The sequence below is a fragment of the Fukomys damarensis genome, unplaced genomic scaffold (genome assembly GCF_012274545.1).
Source record: "Fukomys damarensis isolate Sample0158 unplaced genomic scaffold, DMR_v1.0_HiC HiC_scaffold_33, whole genome shotgun sequence".
NCBI classification, from domain to species: Eukaryota; Metazoa; Chordata; class Mammalia; order Rodentia; family Bathyergidae; genus Fukomys; species Fukomys damarensis.
Genome location: NW_022900945.1, coordinates 39,393,321 through 39,413,833, shown reverse-complemented (window position 1 = coordinate 39,413,833; position 20,513 = coordinate 39,393,321). Strand labels below are relative to the sequence as shown.

Below are 20,513 nucleotides of genomic sequence, written 5' to 3'. Positions count from 1 at the left end.
GCAAATATCAGAGCTCAAATTGTAAAAAGATCATTGGTTTTTTTTTCCACAGCCCTGAAGGTAGGCTGTCACACATCATCATTTATTTCTGAGATAGGAAGATTGATAGCATGATATTAAATTCTTTTATTGAATAATTTTTGTGTAGCAATAACCTAAATTTGAAATAGTTTTGTATTTGTCTTCCTCTACTAGAACTGCTGTTTACAAATATATACTTCCTGAAATAGTATGGTTACCTTGTTGCTATCAGGAACAGTAATAGCAGGTCAATAAAATTTTTTCATTAGATTCTAACTTTCTCTATGATTGCCAGAGTGTTTGCCATGATACCAAAGAAATTGGCCCCTCACTAGCAGTTGAAATTTACCAGCTTGTCTAGCCTTCTAAAAGCTTCTTCAGAAGTCAGTAGACCTTGCATGTCTGGTGGTCCTACTATAGTATACCTGTCCCCTTTCCTCAGTGCTGCTCATTTCCCTTTACCATTTATCATCTTTAAGCAAAGCCCAGTTTGTAATCAGCAGTCTTTGGATCCAGAAGACCATTCATGAGGTTAAGGTCAAGTCCATAATGACACTACTCATGCAAAACAATCAGTTGGAGGAAGATTCTGGGCAAGTCTTGTTTTTGGTACCAGGGATTGAACTCAGGACCTTGCACTTGCAAGGCAGGTGGCCAGCACCACTGAGCTAAATTCCCAGCTCTGGGCCAGTCCTTATCATTTCTCTGTAGTGTACTGTTTGCCTTGTAACTGGTCTCCCTGCTGCCTGTGGTCCCTATTTGGGTGAGCTGACTGTTGTAAGAGTACCTCTCGTACTGCCTATCTCTAAACTGCCCTGTCTCTCTTGTTAGTTTTGTCTTCCATTTCTGACTCCTGTTTTCATGCCTAATGTCCCTGTCTTACTCAAGGTCTTTAACCCTTTCCACATAGCCTTCCTAGGTCACCTTTGAAGCTCGCTTCCTTTCTCTGGACTTACCTCCTCTACACCATGACTAACAGGCATATATGATCTGGTATGTGCATACAGTCCTTTAGGAATCACTGCCTTCAGACCAACGTCAGATTCCTAGTGTGTGCACCAGTGACATCTACAGTTTGACCTATGGTGAGTGTTAGTCTTATTTTTTTCACCAAACCCAGTGCTGCAACCAGACCAAATTCCTGGCTGTTGCTAGAACATACTAGACTACTTTATACCGCTGGGCCTTTGATCATGATATTCTTGGGATCGTATTGGCTTGGGATCTATTTTCTCCTGGGGTCTGTTAGCAAATAACTCTCATCTTTCAGGACTCACTCTGAAATTAGTTGCTTTTTTTCCATGCGCCTCAAGCCCCATCCTGTTCTATTGTATTGACTAACTTCTCCTTAATTTTTACCTCTCAGGAGCACTTTATTTTTACTCTTTTCATATCTCCGTCTTTATCCTAGACCAAAAGGACCTTAAGGATAGAAGCCGTATATTTTGGCTCCACCACAATTCCTGATACACATTTGCTATTTAAAAAATACTTATTAAATAGTAGAGTGTCTGAGGCAGCTAATATGAGAGACTGTTTTCAGATTTTCAGTATTGCATTACTTCAGAGAAAGGACAGATTGTTATGGGCTACAGTGATATGGAAAGGTTTCAAAGAGAAGATGGGGGCCCCACCTACAAGCTACACAAGCTTTGAGTGGCAGAGAGTAGGAAGTATGTTCATGACCTGTGCATCATTCTGCACCAGAGAGTTCAGCTTGTTAAATTGTGGGCTGGTCCATGAAGCTGTTTGGTGCTGTCATCTAACTTATCTTTATCTCAGAAGCTGTATTATATTATCCTGAGTTCTGTTATCATAGTGGAAGTCTCTGAGAGCTGGAGTGACATTGAGGATATGGTAGTAAGAATGAGAACATCCCATGGTGGGAGCTGAGTTCAGTGGTTTCACTGTAAACTCAAACCTTAGCTGAGATATTACATTTCCCACCCCTTGCCGTAGGATGTTTTTGTGCATTGGGGATGATTTTCTGATCATCATTTCAAGGTTGGGCCAGATGAAAATAACCAGAAACCAAGAACACTAAAAATTGTAGTTTATTAAACTCAAGGTCATTTAATACAAAAATTGGAAGAAAGCTTTGGAATTCAACAGGCAGCATTTGAATTATGAAACCTAGATTTTTCTAGTCAAGTAATCCTTGAAAAAATTATTTTAGCTCTCTGAACCTGAATTTTATAATCTACAAATGAGGATGATAATGCTTATTTCACAGAATCATTGTGAAAATAAATGAAAAAAAGCGTGCAGAGCAACTGTCATTGGCACTCAGGATTCTAAGACTTAGAGATGGCTGATACTCATAATTTTAGTTTCTCTTCCCAGATCATTGTAGGCCCAGGGTTCTGGCCAGGGTGTATGTATAGTGGCTAGAGATCCGTTTGGTTATTTCCCACATATTCTAATGCCTGATGCCATTAGGGAGCCTCTTGGGAGTGAAAAGAAACAAAATAAAGAAGTATTCTGTATATGAAAGGAAGTTAAGTAAAACAATTTTCCTACTTTCATACACCACTCAACATAGATGAGTTAATCTCTAGTCACCGAGATGTGTACCCTCTAAGTGCCTTTGTTTGGTTTTACTGCAACAGAATGCCTGAGCCTGGGTAGTTTATAAAGAAAGAGATTTATTAACTCACATTATGGAGATGCAAGAACATGATGCTGGCGTCTGGAAAGTGTTTATGGCCACTGGTATCACAGTGATAAACATGTAGGAGGCATCAGCTGGTGAGATGGGAAGCCAGAGAGACTCAGAGAAGATGTCACTTTCCTTTATAACAACTTGCTTTCATGGGACTTCCCAGGGAATGAATACTTTTCCTGAGAAAAGTATTTTTTCTTCTTACAGACCTGATTATCTCCCACTAGGTCCCACCTCTTAAAAGTTCCACTACATCAGCACTGCTGCAGTGGGACCAATGCTGCAGCACATGAACCTCTGGTGTACAAACCGTGTCAAGACTGTGGCACCAAGAAATTCTCCAGCAGACACGAACTCCACGTCCTCCAATTCAATTCAGTTCTGATGCTATCCACTTGGACTTTGACTCAGATCTCATGGGTTTAGCACTCTGTCCCACAAGACTTCCCTTATTTTTGACATAATTCGCAAGTAGTAGGTTGTCACTTATGCATCTAACCAACTGCTACAAATTAAAGTTTCATGACTCCCTACTTGGGTTCACTAAGTTTGCTAGATTGGATCACAAAGCTCAATGTACTGATTGATTATAAGGGATATTATGAAGGACAGAGAGGAACAGCCAGATGAAATCAGTGCATAAAGTAGAGTATTGGGAAGTTACATGGAACCTCCATGGCTTCTCCAGGTGTGACACCTTTCAGGAACTTCCACATGGCAACCTGAAATCTCTCCAAACCCAGACTTTTTGGGTTTTTATGGAGGCTTCAGTATGTAGACATGGTAGACAAAATCACTGGACATTGTTTTAGTCACTTGTCATTGGGATACAACACCCAGAACCCAAATTAAAGGAGAGTTTGTTTTTTTTGTTGTTGTTGTTGCTGTTGTTGTTTTGGCTTGGTTTGTAAAGGTATCGGTTTATTTTGGCTCAGTTTGCAGTGTCTGTTGGCTCTAAAACAGGACAGCATGGCAAAGGGGGCACAGCAGAGAAAAATCTCTGAAAGAGAGTTTGGGAGGGGAAACAGGAGGGAGGCAGACATGCAGGGAGGGAGGGGAGAGTGTAGCAAGGAAGGGAAAGAGAGATACAGCCTCCCAGGTCATACCCACAGTGACCTGCCTCTCTAGACCAAGGCCTACCTCCTGACAGCACATCAGCTATAATGCCCCTGTAATCCAGTTACTTGCCAGAGGTTCCACCTATGATTGTATGATTGCATGCAGCTTTAGAGGGACATCCAGATAAGACAGGTTAGTAGACTCAACTTTCAGCCCCTAACCTCCGCCCTGGATGTGGATGGGGTTGAAGGTTCCTACCCTGTAACCACATGGTTGGTTCTCCTGGCAAGCAGCCCCATCTTGAGACTAGCCAGGAGCTCAGGAGACTTCTTAGAACAAAAGGTGATCCTCTCACCCAAGAAATTACAAAGGTGTCACGAACTGGGGTCAAAGGCAAATATTAGAACAGAAGATTCTCCTAGCACTTCTGCCTACAAGAGTTTTAGGAGTTCCGTGTCAGGAAGCAGGAGCAGAAACCAGTATACTGTATGTTCATTATTTATCACCTAGCTCACTGAACTGCTTATCTATGAATGTGCTGGGTCCAGAAGGAGAATCCAGGTAAAGATTGGTTAAAAACAAGTGGAAGGTGGTGGCAGACAATGGAGAATTTGCTTGAGGGTTGATCTCTGGCTGCATTTTCATGGAGTGTTCATTATTTATGCCAAGAGGGCCTTTGGAGCAGTAACTTGACACCACTCAGAGGCTGAGTCTACAGGCTGTGGTGTAACAGGGATGCCCATGGCTGGAGGAGAGGCCAGGACTGTGGGGAGCTCTTAAAACTGGAAACAGCACCTAATGTTGTTTGGCTTGGAAAGCTTCATGGGCTCAAGGAAGTCTTTTATGCTCAAAAAACAACCCTTTAAGGTCAGAGATTTAATTGTATTGTTATTGCACATTGTCTAGAGTGCAGAAGGCACTGAATAGTTCTTGAAGTTCATTTACTAGAGTGTCTTGAGAATATTTTTTGAGGAGGTTTTGGATAGACTGGCATACATGTTTGTTTTAATCCAATGAGACTGTTCTGATTTTTGTTTTAGAGTGGCCACTTGAGTTTTACTATTCTGTATGTTTTTTGTCTCATTTGGGAGTTTAAATTATTTCAAAATGGATAGAGACTGTACAATAGAGAGTCCCAAATCACAGGACAATTTGAAGTTCAATGACAAGGATAGTGAGGAAAGTGTGCTTTGCAGAATATTTTACTCCAAGTTTCTCTACTGTAATTAGTTTTGAGGGGAGAAAAATCAACATTCAGCAGAAAGAAATAAAAAGATCCATCTAATATTTCATGGTAGAGAATGAGGCAGGTTTGGGACAGCTTCATCTGCTTCCCCAATGCTTATGCACAACTGATTCTGTGGAAAACAGGGCTGTCTTGAGCCCCTCTTTTCCTGTCCATTCTTTTGCATACCCTGATGGTGACCTTGGCAGAGTATTTTAAGTCCAGTCCAAACCCCAAGGTTTCTAGAATGTGACATTAGTTAATAACATTAGACCTTGCCTTCCCCTGCCAAGAGGATACGTAAGCCATTCACAACTCACAATCACGGATCCATCTCAGGTTGAATTCATTTTCTTCAGAAATATTTTGGGCAATTTTTTTTTGTTCTTTTGTTTTTGTTGTTGATTTTGGTTTTTTTGAGACAGGGTGTCACTGTGTAGTTCAGACTGCGCTGGAACTCACTGTGTAGCCCAGTCTGGTCTCAAACTCGCAGTGATCTTCCAGCCTCAGCCTCCTGAGTGCTGGGATTACCGGCATGCACCACCATGCCCGGCAATTTGAGCAATGTTATCACCTCATTTTATTGGGTAGAAACATTACGAGCGGGTTAATAGTGGCTCCCAGTCATTCTGGGGCTGAAGGAAGCAGAAAGTTAGCTTGAGATTTCTGGTTTAGGATGTACAGTTTGATGTGGCCTTAGTGAATTTCCTTCAGGCTCAGCAACAGTATATAGCAGCTTTGGGTTGTCCCTTTCTGAGATAGCCTTGACTGTCAGGGGAGTGGTTGCATTTTGCTTTCTCTTTCTACCCATCTGCTTTTGGGTTGTAAACACAGCTTTTGTCATTTTTTCTCCTTCTTAAATGTCAGATGTTTCTCTGTTGTCCCTATTTTCCTCCCTTTTCCAGTGTTATGCACCCTTATGTTACAGAGTGGGAAACTGTCTTCTTGGTGCTTTTTATCTTTTCCTTCCATCTCAAACACTGAGCTTGTCCCTTGTACCTTGGTAGGGGTAACTGGCCACTGGTTCTCATTTGCAAGCCCTTAGCAACCTGTTCTCTGACCTTTGAACTTATGTACCTATCTAGATCTATTTATTTTTGTTTATTTTTTATAAAGCCAATCAATTTTGTTTTTATTTCCTAACTCCCTGTTTTCTCAGGCCCTATTTCACTTTCTTGTACTTGAATCATGAGCCATTTTATGCTCCCTTTTTCCGCACTAGAACTCGGCATCTGCCGCAAGCTGTTTCCCCTGAACACATCTGTACTATGCCAGCTTGTCCCTTTGAGCCCTGGTCCCTTCTCTTTTACTCTGATACAAGCTTCAGGTGTGACAGCTCTGCCCCACGTACTCCCAGGATAGGACAGCTACCTGTTTCTTCTCGTATGTGCTTCTTGTGTTTTGGTCCCCACTGACCAAAACTGTGCTGTGACTGCTGGCCCATGATCTCCAAGGCCTGCTCAGGTTCTCACCTGCTTCACAGACTGCTGATGCATGTGTACCTTGTCTCTTCAACTTTCTGGTGAGCTCATAGAGGACAGGTGTCATTGGAACCTGTAAGTCCTGCCGAGTCTAGAATGTTACCGAACCACTTAAAAATACTTATTAGCCGTTTGGTCAGAGTAATGTTTACAACTAATATGCCTTTTCCTTTATTAAATATAGTTAACATTTTAAAGTGCCTGCTTTTTGAAAAGTCATTTTAGTATCGATGGATGACAGTGGCCTCAAATTTATAGAAATCCTGCTTAATTTATGAGCTTCTAAAAATAGACTTATGCAAATGTTGACTAGAAAAACTTTTTAATACATAATTATAGAATTTCTAGAGAAAACATTACCAACCTTTTCAGTTTAGTGTTCAGATTTTTTTCTTGTTCCTCTATACTGCCTAGTAACAATATCATCTTTGTTTTTGTATGCTTCTGAAACGTTGTTAATTCAACAGTAAACTTCCTGTTATCAGTCAAACTTAAAATGTGCTATAACAATTCAAATTTACTGTGTCACCTCAGCATTTCCTGATTCATACTGTAGTCACTGTTGGAATTATACTACTGATACACAGTATTGGATCAGAAAATGAGAAAATCTGAATTCTCTAGGACCTGTTCCTTGAGATATGCTGCGGTTGAAACTATGAAAACACCCCTCCCTTCTTATTAAATGATGAGAATGAGCAATATATTTCACTAGAACAGTTGAAATAAAGCAACATAGTCCATATTAACTGGAGATCCATGATTGTTGGGCCGGATATGTTCACCATTGTATTCTTGGTGTTAGACAATGGCTGGCCCATAATAGATACTTACTTTGCAGAATGCTACTAAGGTGTATCATAATCAAAGAGAAGTTTTATTATGCTAATTGAGTGATTGTTGCAAAAACCTTTATTCCTGTGAGTCAAGATATAATGATGGCTAGGTCATCATTTTGAGATCTCTAAGTTTTCCACTATTTGTCACTTATGATAACAAAAATAATAGAAGTCACATAAAGGATTTATACAATGTTTTTCATTATTTTGTCAATAAAAGCCATTAAAGTGTGCACATATATGTTTTCATTTGTCTTCAGAATAAATTGGAATAACAGATAAGGATGTTGGTCTTTTATAGCAGGAGTGACAGATTTATTTCTTTGGTATAGAAACTAAAAATAGAACAGTAATATGCCAAAAGCCACATATCAAGTTTGTAACAAATGTAGACTCAAATTATCTATAGTCTTACTTTTCCACTTTAAATTTATTATAAATTTAACAGATTTTACATTTCATTCAATTATTTCCTTGCATTGTCATTGAAATGGAGTGACAGATGTGTATTTAAAATTACTGTAAACCCACAGTTGAATAAAACAAAGAATTGGAATATATAATAGATTAAAAAAATACTGTTTTCAAGGCCAAGCATTATCATATTTTTATTTGTATCTTGAAAGTTTTTATTCATTTCCCTAAATAAAAGACTACCTGATCTGTGATTTAGAAATCTTTTTGTTATTGTTGTTGTTCCTTTTATGGATCCTTAGGAGTAGCTGAAGATATCTGCAGAGCTTTTTTTTTTAATTGGTTTTGAACCACTTGTGTGCTTTTGCATTTTCTTTGCCCTTTGAAATAACTAGCAACATAATTAATATGCTATGGTGGCAAGGGAACAAACTGCAAAAACAAGTAAGGATTTAGGATAATTTACTGAAAGATTGTAGGAATGTATCTTGTTTCTATATTTATCTATTATGTAATGGTAGGCTTAAGTTCACAATGTAAGATATTTTAAAAATAAATGTTTGGATTTTATTTTGGAAAGTTCCCGTTAATTAAAGAGGAAAAAATGAATAAGACCCCTTCAAAGACCTTAAAGTTGTATCTTATGAAAAAGCCTAAATTTGAATTTAAAATGATGAATCTCATTTGGAGATCTTCATTAAGACTCCCTTTGGTTTGACAGTGCTTTCATAGAAGTGGAGAGTTTGGAAGGGCATATGACGACAAAACAACCTGCATAGACTATTCTGGTATTTTTGAATGTTCAGTTGGCCATTCTGGGAGTATAAGGAATACTTTAGTGAGTTAGACTCATGGTCCCGCTACTCACGGATCCATCATGCATGTTGGGGACTGAGTGCGGCACGGTGCCTTGCCCACTATAATACTGATCTCATAAGTTGGTCTCTATTGCAAATAGCTTTAGGTCTTCTTTGGACTCTAGGATTTGTGTATTCATAAATCTGTCTTCAGTCCCGATGCAGAAATAATTCATTTAAGCTAACATCTGTTAAGATAATAGCCTTTTATTTGTTTTAGAAATTTCTAAATTTTAAGGCCTACTGTCTTAGCTAGTATTTAAATTTTGATACAAATGTTTGCTTTATTTACATTCATTTTCATATGTTTGCAATTATGAACACTTGAATTTAAAAGAGATTTGGCTAGCCAAAATTTAGCATCTGACTTTAGGGAATAAGTTGAACTTTCAGAGATGATTTGTCAGTGAAATAGGTCCTGAGAAGTTCCCCCAGAATTGCTTTCACTGAGCCATGCATGGTATCATGGCCTTGGCTCATATCAGCAAAGACTTTGTAAATAGGGAAGGGTGGAGGGGTTGAAGGGAGGGCAGGATATGGGGAAAAATAAGAATCAAGATATATTATGTAAAGATACAAATCTCCAATGATGAATGTCATTATATTGTATACCTAAAATGAACCAATAAAATTAAAAAAAATTCATCCTACTCTTACTTTACTATAAAAGAATAAAAAGAAAGGGTAGCAGAGGCAGGCACCTAGTTGTGTTTCCAAGGATGTGGTTGAAAGCAGTATTTGTGTATCACACATAATATCTCTTGGTGAAAGCCTCTCAGAATAATTTTTCTCTTTTTAAAATATTATTAGTAAATGTTTGTGATACATGATGAATATATGTATCACGGGTCATTTGTACATCTTGATCCTTTTTACTTCCCCATCAACTCTCTGCTCTCTGATCTCTTCCTGTCCTTAGTTCCTGTTCCCATCTTCACAAAGTGCATCTTCCTGTTTTGTACCATCTTTCTTTGCTTTCATTCTTTAAATTATATGTACTTTGTATTTTTTAGAGAAACCTTGCAATATTTAACTTGCTCTGTCTGATTTATTTCATTTACTGTTATGGATTCAGGGTGCATCCCTTTTCCTACAAATGACTCAAACTTATTCTTCTTTGTGGCCGAGTAGTACTTATTCACATGGTTTGGTGCCCAGAAAATTAACATAATTTTCTTAGAATATATCCTGCTTTCTCTTTCGTTTTGTTTGCTAGGAATTTCAACAACAAATTTGTAGCTTATGTTGAACTATTAATTATCTTTTGGGTTACATTTGATGTGGTAAATGCATTTTAACTTGATATCTTTAAGTTCCTTTTTGATAGTGCTTTAAACTTTAGCCTATTTGTTGAACACCTGCTTGTGCTGCAGTGTTTGTGCATGATGTTGTCGACTCAGTATAAGGCACAGTTAACATGGGCCCTGGCCTCATAGAGCTTATAATCTTTTGGGAGTAAAAACAAAATAAAACATGAAACAAACACACCAGTAATGAAATTATCACAGAAATGTGATAAAGAAATTGGGAGAAGCATGATGACGAATTGTATGCTGGTCTGAGTCCCCATAATGAAAATTTGTACTAATTCTGTTTTTCCTTTATACTGACATTTGTATACATAAATTGCGCACACGTACATTTATACACACAGACACACATGTATCTGGATGATCTCTTTGGCATCTTTCAGTGCTCTGTCATAGCTGCCTCCGTGTCTTCAGCTGACTCAAAGTATTTACCTTTCATGGTCATTTTTACTTTGGGGAAGAGCCAGAGGTCACATGGTACCAGACCTGGTGAGTAAGGTGGATGAGGACGCACCCTAATGCTTTTAGGAGCCTGCCTTTCCCTTGACTGCACTTGGCAGTAGCATTCACTGTATATTTTTTAGCACAGTCCATAAAGGCACTCAGGAAGAGAACTTCCAGAACTTCTTCAGAAAGTAGTGAGAACAATGGGATAAATGTGTTCAAAATAGGAGTATTTTGAAGGGAATTAATGGCATTGTGTCTTTTACTGCAATGAATGTTTTTAATCATTTGCTGCATATTTTGATCATAAAAACACTATATATCTACATACACACACACACACATGCACACACACACACACATACACACATATGTATATGCACACTCTTATTGGGCATTTGGCTTATTTGCAATTATTCACTATTATAAATAACAAAATATTCTTTTATTTTATATTAATAGTAATAATAATTATTATTATTGTTGTAATTTTTTTGGTACTGGGGGTCGAATTTGGTACTTGTGCTTGTGAGGCAGGCAGTCAAACCACTGAGCTAAATTCCCAGCCCTATTTTTCATTTTTAAAAAACCAGTGTTTTTTAGTAGGCTATATGTTGGGAAGAAAAAAATAAAAGAAATGTGTGCCACTCCTTACACTCCAGAAGTTTGGGTAGAGACCCATTTTAATTAGATAAAGATAAAGATCTCTGAAAGTAGGAAAAGCAGGAATAAGTACAACATAGCTTACTGAGCTTTGCTTGAGCCGCAACTGCCAGCATTGATCAGCTTCTTGCCTACTCTGGAAAATTGTATGCATGCTACAGCGCAGCGGTTTTATACATTTGGGCTTAGCCTCCCACTTCGCAGCACTTAACAGTTTGCCTAGATTTAAGGAAACACTATTAATGTGGGCTGACTCTGTCTAAATAATGTGTCTGCAGTAGCTTTCTATGTTCTGGAACACAATATCTCTACATTGACTAAGGAGGCTGAGTAATTTATTGCAAGTTTTTTATGAATTCCTTGTTTACAACCCTGGCTCACTTTTCTATTGGTCAGATTTATAATTGTACTCTCACTGATTCCTAATGATTCTTATAATATCAAAAATATTTTCACATACATTACAAATATTTATCAGTTCATCTTTACCTTTTAATTGCTTTGTGATACTTTTAGCATAGTGATTAAGAGCTGGCTTTTGGAGATATTCTTCGTCTCAAAATCCCATTGAGTGACTCATTAATAGCCATGTTTTTTGGACAAGTTGCTTATAACCTCTTTAAAGCTGGTGTGTGACACTGTGGTAGTTGCTAGTTTTCTTTTTGTCTCTAACTAAAGTAGATGTAGAAATAAATTGAATAATGCATATTTCCTGTAGAAAATTTAAAAAAATCATAAGTAAATACAAAATAAAACACCAAAGTCATTCATATGACTGCCACCCATTGTTTGGATTTTCACATATATATGTTCACAAGCAGTTATGTGTCACATTTATGGAGATTACAGTGTGGATTCAGCATAGGTTGTTTGTAAAAATTTGTTCTTTTATAATATATTGCAAATATCTTGTTAATACACATGTCTGCTTTATTCTAATTGTATGGTATTCTATTGTACAGATATAGTACAATGTGTGTATTTCCTATTTTTAATTAAAAAATTCAACTTTGAATTGTTTTAAATGTCATCTTTTCATCCCTTAACAACAACTTCTCTTATTTTCCAGTAAGCAGAATTTTATGTCAAAGGACTAGTGCATTTTTAAGGTTTTGGATATTTCTATAGGTTTACCTGTACTACCTCGCAAGTCTTGCTTTTATGTTTTCTTTTTACCACTTTGATGTGTAAAATAATACTATCTTATTTAAATTTGCATTTATTTGGATTTACTAATAACTTTAAACATATTCGATGTACTTATTGACTTTCTATCTTCATAATGTGCTGTTAATTTTTAAAAATTTTTATTGATTTTTGAAGTGGACTTACTATTATAAGGATATTGACATTACATACATATTATAGATATTTTCCTGCTTTGTTTTTTAGTTTCTTAATTTTTTTATTTAAGGGAAATGTTTTTTTAAATGGAAGCATATTTAACCATCTTTTACAAATTATTTTTCTTTAAACATGATGTAAGTACCAGTGAATACTTGATTCCCTTCATGATTTTATTTTCTGTATTATTTTGTCTTTTTGTTTGTTTTAGTGGGAGTTCTACACAGATTTAATAACTATATCTTTAAAAAGACATCTTAGTGATTCTGCAGTTATGATAGCTTCTCAGGTACTCCCTATAATAATTCATCATCGTTTGAAAAATTTCCTGACTATTCTGATATATATATTCTTCCACTTAAGTTTATTTGTCAAATTAAGAAATGATCTTTGTGTGTTTATGTATTTATATATATCATTATATATCATATATATTTAAAGGAAAGAATTTTTTTGTAAAAAAATTTCATTTCATTTTATTTAGGAATTTGCTGTTCAATTTTTATTTATTTGAATGTTTTTAATTTCCTTCAGCTATGTTTTATATTTTATTCACGTAGAGCCTGAAATTTTCATGGTGGGCCCTTTCTTAGATATTTTGTGCAGAAACCAGTTAATATAGCACTCAAATTTGCTCTTTTTTGAAAAGTAGTGTATGTTTCCAGTAAAGAATAGTGATGTTTATATTGGGAAATTGGTACATACATACAACATAGCTTGGTATTTTAAAATCTCTGTTCCCCTTCTTTCCTAACTTCTATCTCCTTCTGATCCCCTCCCTCATCTCTACGAGTCTGCCTTTTAATTTTCTATTATCTCTTTTTTATTTTATTCATTTATTTGTATTGTAAATTTTTTGTATGAAAGAAACCATGTGATACTTAACTTTCTGTGTCTCGCTTACTTTGGGTAGCACATGGTGGTCTAAAATTCCATCCATTTCCTGCCAGTGGTATGATTTCATCTTCTTTATGTTTGGAATTCATCACATTTTCTTTGTTGATTCATCTTCTGCTAGGTATCTAGACTGTTTCCAGAGCTTAGTTAGCCATCATGAATTGTGCTGCAATAAACGTGAGTATGCATCTTTCACTGTTGTACGGTGTCTTTTATTCTTCTGAGCATATAACCAGGAGAGACATAGCTGAGTCAAATGGAATTTCTATTTTTAGTTTTTTGAGGAATTTCCATACTGATTTCCTTAGAGATTTTAAAGTTAGTAGGAACTGAATCTGCTCTATAAAAGAATTTGCTTTTAGTATTGCCTGATCCTTAGGTAACATGTAGAAACTTGGTGTTTGAAATGTTCCCCATGGCATTAAGTGATGGAGTTAAAACAGGTACTGAATTTCTTTGTGCCAGCCTCAGTAGATTTTTTTAAAATTTTTTTTCTTTTTATTGAGGTTATTGGTACAATCTAGGTATACAATACAATTACATTCATCATTGGGATTCTGTACCTTTACATAATAGGTCTTGACTCTCATTATTTCCCCTTGTCCCTGGCCTCCCTTCACCCCCTCCTCCCCTCTCCATTTACAAACACTTTATTTCCATTTTTTCAGTTTCTCATATTTTTTTCCTCTCCCTTATTACCTCTCCCCCACCCTTCCCACTTTCCTTACACCTTTAGCCCTTTACTTCCTATTTCACATTATTAATTGTCTCATTAGGATCCTGTGTACTATTATAGTTTTTCACACTCAGTAGATTTTAAAAAGCCAAGCAATGAGATTTCGGTGAACGCTCACTTTTGTTATGGGATCTTTCAATGATTGTGTCTGAGCATACAAATTCTGTGTCTGTCTATTCAGCTCCCTTCCACGTCCCCCAAATCTTTGAACTGTGAGACTCAGAAGGTTTGACTGGGCAGTCACTACACAGTTGCTGTTGTATTTTGCTGCTGGTGAATGTTGGTTACTTATACATGGATTTCACGGGATACAATTTTTTGTGCTTTTTTCTTGAGTTAGTTTCATTAATATTCAGTTTCTTCTTTTGAATTTTTGATAATCTATTAAGGTCATCTCCAAATGGATATTCTGTGTACTGTGTTTTTTTTTTTTTTTTAACAATACAGGTATTTATCCTTTCGTTTATTTTTCTTGTCATTTTACATTGATGAGATCTTTCAGAACAAGACTGGATGATTAAATAATATAAATGACTTTGCAAACTTTATTTAATATAACTGTTGTATATTAAATATATTTTTTCTTATCTTCAGTCTGGTATTCTTTATCATGTTAAGGAACTGTTCCTTAACATCTAATTTATTTAGGGTTTCTCAGAAGCACATGATATTTTTTTATTGCATATGTGTATATGTATATATATATCCCACATTAAAATCTTATTTTAAAAGAGTCAAGATATAGCTAAGGATCCCAAAGGTTACAGAATACTAATATTATTTTAAATTAGTTTTAAAACCTTGATTTGAGAAAATTAATTGAAATAATATTGCTAATAGTACTTTCTTCCTACTTAAGTGATACAGGTTGATATATTAATAGAATTCGTATATGTATATATATATCCCACATTAAAATCTTATTTTAAAAGAGTCAAGATATAGCTAAGGATCCCAAAGGTTACAGAATACTAATATTATTTTAAATTAGTTTTAAAACCTTGATTTGAGAAAATTAATTGAAATAATATTGCTAATAGTACTTTCTTCCTACTTAAGTGATACAGGTTGATATATTAATAGAATTCAATGGATACATTCATTTTTTGTGTATTGACACTTTAATAGATAAATACTTTAGCAAATAGATAATAGATAAATAGATAAATTGAAATTATTTTGCATTTTGTTAAAGAACATTCAGAATGTATATTGTCTGAATTTCAGCAACACACACAGACAACCTGTGTATCTATACATTTTGTTACACAAACAATCTGCTGCATTTTTAACACAGGAATTTTTAATGACTGGCGTCTGCTTCCAGCTCTCTCGCCTTTGCTTTCACTGCAATATGATGAAATATCTATTTTATATATTTTGCATAATTAAACTATCTATACTGGAGATATTTAAATGCAACTAATACTGACAAGGCAGGAGATAACATGATGTTATAAATGGGTTCTCACCTTGTTTCCTCTGTAACTGGTTGTAATCATTTTCAATTCCTGAATTCTAAAGCTGTAATACTGAAGTGACATCAGGATTTGCATTCTAGTTAAAACAGTGAAAACGTTCACTTCAAACTAGACTTTTAAAATAATGTCTGTTACTAACTTACTGGTCATACTAATGAAATACATTTATGTTTGTGAGTAGCTCTATAGTCTTTGTAAGAAGAAATATTTTTCTCACAAGGAAGAGGATATTGGTAAATAAACATAAAGCTTATAGTTTTTAATTAATATTCACTAATACTTTTTCTTTAGTTTTCTTTCATGTGAGTGATGAAATTTTTTGGCTTAATAAAAATGTATTTATCTCTCCTTAAATTCCCCTTTTTGTTTGATATTTGGGCAGAGCAGCCTTTTGAAAATTAATGAAGAAAATGCTACACTGCATTATAAGTATGCTGGCCTGATTTACATCAGCCATAATTCTCTGCAGTTAGTTTTCTTTATGGAATGTTTGATGACTGTAGAAGACACAGATTAAAGAAGATGACAGGGTCTCTGCTCTTGGACAAAAGATGTAGTGAGGTGGGCATACAAACGAGTACTTGTGTGCTACATAGAGGTTGGTTTTAGGGCTGCACAAAGTAAGTGAAAGCCTAGAAGGTATATTTATTTTTTTTCCTCATTGAGTTTATTGATACGTTTTAAGTATACGGTACAGTTACATTCATCATCAGGATCTTGTACCTTTACATGACAGATCTTGGTTCTCATTTTTTCCCCTTATCCCTGCCTTCCCTTCACTCTCCCTCCCTACCCCTTTACAAACACTTCATTTCCATTTCTTCATTTTCTCATATTTTTCTTTTCCCTTATTAGCTTGTTACCAGATGTCAAATAAAGTATTCCAGAAGCTGAAATATCTGAATTTAAGCATTGCTCCCACAATCTTTCCTTGCAAATGGTCCTACTAAGCCTAACACTATTATTATTGGATATGTCTATAGTAGTCAGTGTGCTCTAGAGAAACAGAATCAATCATGTGAGTGTGTGTGTGTGTGTGTGTGTGTGTGTGAGCTCAAGATTGTTAAGGATGTAATTTTAGGGTTGAATTGACAGAAACTGGTCACAGTTTCAGGGAAGGAGATACTAGAACATTGGAGAAGGGAAGAGAACATGAATATGCAGACAGTATGAGGGAGAGGAAAAAAATCCTTGTACTGAATTTCCTAGGTTGGAAGAGGCAGTGAGTGCTTCAGAAGTTTCAGAAAAGTCATAGAAGTTGAGGCTTTTGTGTGCTTCCTTTGAGACTTGAGTTGCATTTGGGAACACAAATATACAGAATGGAAAATGTGTCTCTACTAGTAGGAGACATATGATGTTATCTTACAGGCAACAGTGAAGCCAGATGAAAAGATGAGACCATCTCAGGAAAATGTGTAAAGTTATAAGGAGTCCTAAAAGTATCAACATAACTTGCTGTATACATATTTGATTGCTTGATTGCTTTTATAAAAGTAGGGTCATTTGTGAAACAAAATAAATGGAAACATTTTACTGAGAAATCTATGAGATTCCCTCCAAGCTCTCAAAAGTAAATCGTCATTTGTTAAGGTAATAGAACTTGCTAGGTAGGCATAGCTGCGTAATTGACAAGTGAGCTCAAACCGTTTGTTCTCCATTTCTCATCTGTAGACAACACAATCCCATAACTGGTCTCACTATGTCCACTTTTCCCTCACTGAAAAAAATTCTCTACCTAGTAATCACAGGTATGCTTTTGACAATTAAATATGTTCTCAATCCTTGTATAAAATCTCACTTCTTTCCTCGGCCCCTGGCACCCTCTCTTCATGTCTTGCACACCTCTCCCCCTTCACTTACTAGGCTCTAAACAAGGGGTACTTGTTTTTGTTCCTGCCTTAGAGCCTGCCTATATGGTAACTATTTAGTAAATATTTATGAAATGCGTGCCTGTCTCTGCCTTGATTTGTTGTGAGAAGCAAATATGAAAACGCATGTGATGAGCCGAGCACTGTGTCTGGTACATTGGAGGCTGCAACAAATACCACTGTTAACCATTCTCAATAGTGTTTTCCCATTCTGTATTCTTGATCATTCTCTGTCCTTTTCTGGTCAATCTGCCTACCCAATTCTTCCCATCATCCAATTCACTGCCTTTGGCATCTTCACAGGCTGCTTGTGGGTTGACATGTTTTTCCCTTCAGTTGTCATTTGGTATAATTTCATCTATTTCTTGGGCTTTTCCATATCCATCCTCTCCTATTTATAGTAACTTCTATAGTTATATAACTTCCTATAGTAACTCCATTTCCTATTTTAAATAAATAATTATATGTGGATTCTAGGTCCCAACGATGCTGAATGTGTAACAGTCTTCCTGCTGGAAATTGCCAAGGCAATGGAAATCCTCTGGCGACTTGGTTGTAAACAACCTAGGGAGTGCACCACCCATAAAGTGTTATTCCAGTTGCACCACTGTCCCACTGTCCTGTGGATCTGACATCAGCATTTCAAAAGTGATGCCAACATCAATTGAACACCAGCTCTGAGTCAGGCGGTGTTCTAAGAACTTTACATACATTACCTTAATTTTTGAGTTTGGTTTTATTACTATTCATGTTTTATACTTACCAACTTGCCTAAGGTCATACTGCTACTGATTTGCAAGTTAGGATTTAAGCCCAGGTGGTCTAATTTCAGATTCCTGCCCTCTGCTATGCTTTCATATTCCGTAGTGCCTCAGTAGCACTTTCAGGGGTCATAAAGTTAACTTTTATTCTTTAACGAATGTTTGATTCAAGAGTTTTTAAGCTATAGTTTTTAAAAATGTATAATATTTCCTCCTTTTCATTTCCTACCCTACCATTCAAATCTCATTTCCCTTAAGGCAGAGACTGTTAACCATACTTTCAGAGTTGTTTTTTTATCGTATGATTTTGTTAAGCCTCACGGTATGTTTGCAATTCTCCTTTCAGTATTTTGTTTTCAGAGAAGTCAGCTTAATTTTCAATTAATTCGTATAAGTTTTAAATACATATGGTTCAGACAGAACTTGATACATATACGTATGTAGGTGTGTCCACGTTTATGGCTGTGCATGTGTATTTGCACACATAACTGGGCTCCAGAAGAAAGGTGTCCCACCTGTGTCCAAAGCAGATTGCCGAAATTAATGAAATTCTTACCCGTTTGGGACCTACTGATACAAGTCTGTATGTAGACTTATTTTTATTTGAAATCTCCAAGCTGATAGATTCTTTAAGTTCCTATGACTAAAATTGTTGCTTGACAATTCATCTATGACTCTATCACCTTGATGCTCTGAGAAAAATGAGCAACAGCCCTTCCTGGCTAAGGAAATGGGTCCTGTTGCTCTTTTCTAGTCATGGCTTTATAGATTCAGGAATCAAATATTGCCTGAACTATGTGATGAGTGTTTTGTTTCTAGATCCATATATTTTTCTTCTTTTCTCTTTCTGAAGAACTCTGTAATTTTTAATCAGCAACAAAAAAATGCATCTATGTAAATGACCATACTTTTCAGCATGCAGAACATTTTCTTTAAAAGGGAGGTCACCAGAAGCAGAGAGCATAGAAATCCCAGATGGCACTAATATTTGATTTCATTTTTAGCACGCTCATATTCAGCAGATGGATTGGAAGGCTGACCTCTCTGACACTTCTGCATCACTGCCTGCTACTCCGATTGCCTTTGCGAATGTTTTTTCATAAGGCTTCTCCCTGGTACCTCAGAGATTGATGCCTGGTTGCCTGCCTGTGCTATGCTTCATTAAGCCAAGGCTCAGTGTGCTTGAGAGTTGCTGTATTCTATAAAAGGGGAAATCCTAGCTCATCAGTATCTCAAACTTTTCCTACAATCTCTTAAATTGTGCGTTACTTCTTGGAGTGTATTGTCTTAGCTTTCTAGGTGTATTTCTGATTTGTATGCATCTCTAACTTATCCTATTCTAATTTTTCTCCTTTTTTCTGTGCTATGGTTAAATTTTAAAAGTACCAACAAATCTTGTAGAAAAGGCTGAATGTAATGCCTTCCAACACACCTACAGAACACAAAATTTGACTGTTTTAGTATGAATATTGCCAAATGGCTAAGAGCACAGACCTGGGTAGGAATTCTTTACTCACCATTTCCTAACTTCAGAGCAAACTTTAGAATAAACCCAGTTTCTTTTTTTGTGAGCTAATGCTATTATTAGTGCCAGGCAGTTAGGATTAATGTGAAAATTACAGTAGTATATATCAAGTGGTTGTCTCAATAGCCAGCATGGAGAATATGCATAAAAATGTTTGAGGTATGCATAAAATTTTTTTTGTGTATATATATATATATACACACACACACACACACACACACACACACACACACACACATATACTATAAAATCTAAGAGATGAAATAATTTTGTTTACTTTTTATTTGGATTACAAAGAAAGCAAATTGTTAGAGTTTTTAATAATTGATGTTGTTTGAAATATGTTTGAGGTATGCATAAAATTTTTTTTGTGTATATATATATATATACACACACACACACACACACACACACACACACACACACACATACATATACTATAAAATCTAAGAGATGAAATAATTTTGTTTACTTTTTATTTGGATTACAAAGAAAGCAAATTGTTAGAGTTTTTAATAATTGATGCATTGTTTGAAAACTTTCTATAAAATTATTCCTTTTTATAGACCATTGCATAATCCATGCATCTATTTAGAGATAAACTCTAGAAATGCACCACACTCTGCCTTTCCCTCCCAACTTGACCAACTAGTTTATACGTCAGTAATGTGGCTAGAGAAAAGGAACTACCAGAGGGTGTGAATATCCAGTAGGTTTTGTTTGTTTCCCAGCAGGTAGATCTGGGTTGCTGTGCTGCAGAGTTTTCTGGAATCACTCAGCTCCTGGGATTAGGTGGCTTATGTTTTTTTGTTTTGCAAATTCCCACACAACCAGAGTGTGATGTGTGTTTTCCTGGGTGGTACACTTTTGCATCGGAAAGAACTGCATATTTAAACTTTTTTTGCTTGAATCAGATCTCTACCCAA

At 36.0% G+C, this 20,513-nt stretch overlaps 1 protein-coding gene across 2 annotated transcripts in view; it reads left to right on the top strand.

Annotated features, from left to right (window-relative positions):
- Vav3 (vav guanine nucleotide exchange factor 3) overlaps nt 1-20,513 on the top strand; it is a 275,111-nt gene that overhangs the window by 134,913 nt on the left and 119,685 nt on the right. The gene's annotated exons all lie outside the window — the stretch shown is intronic.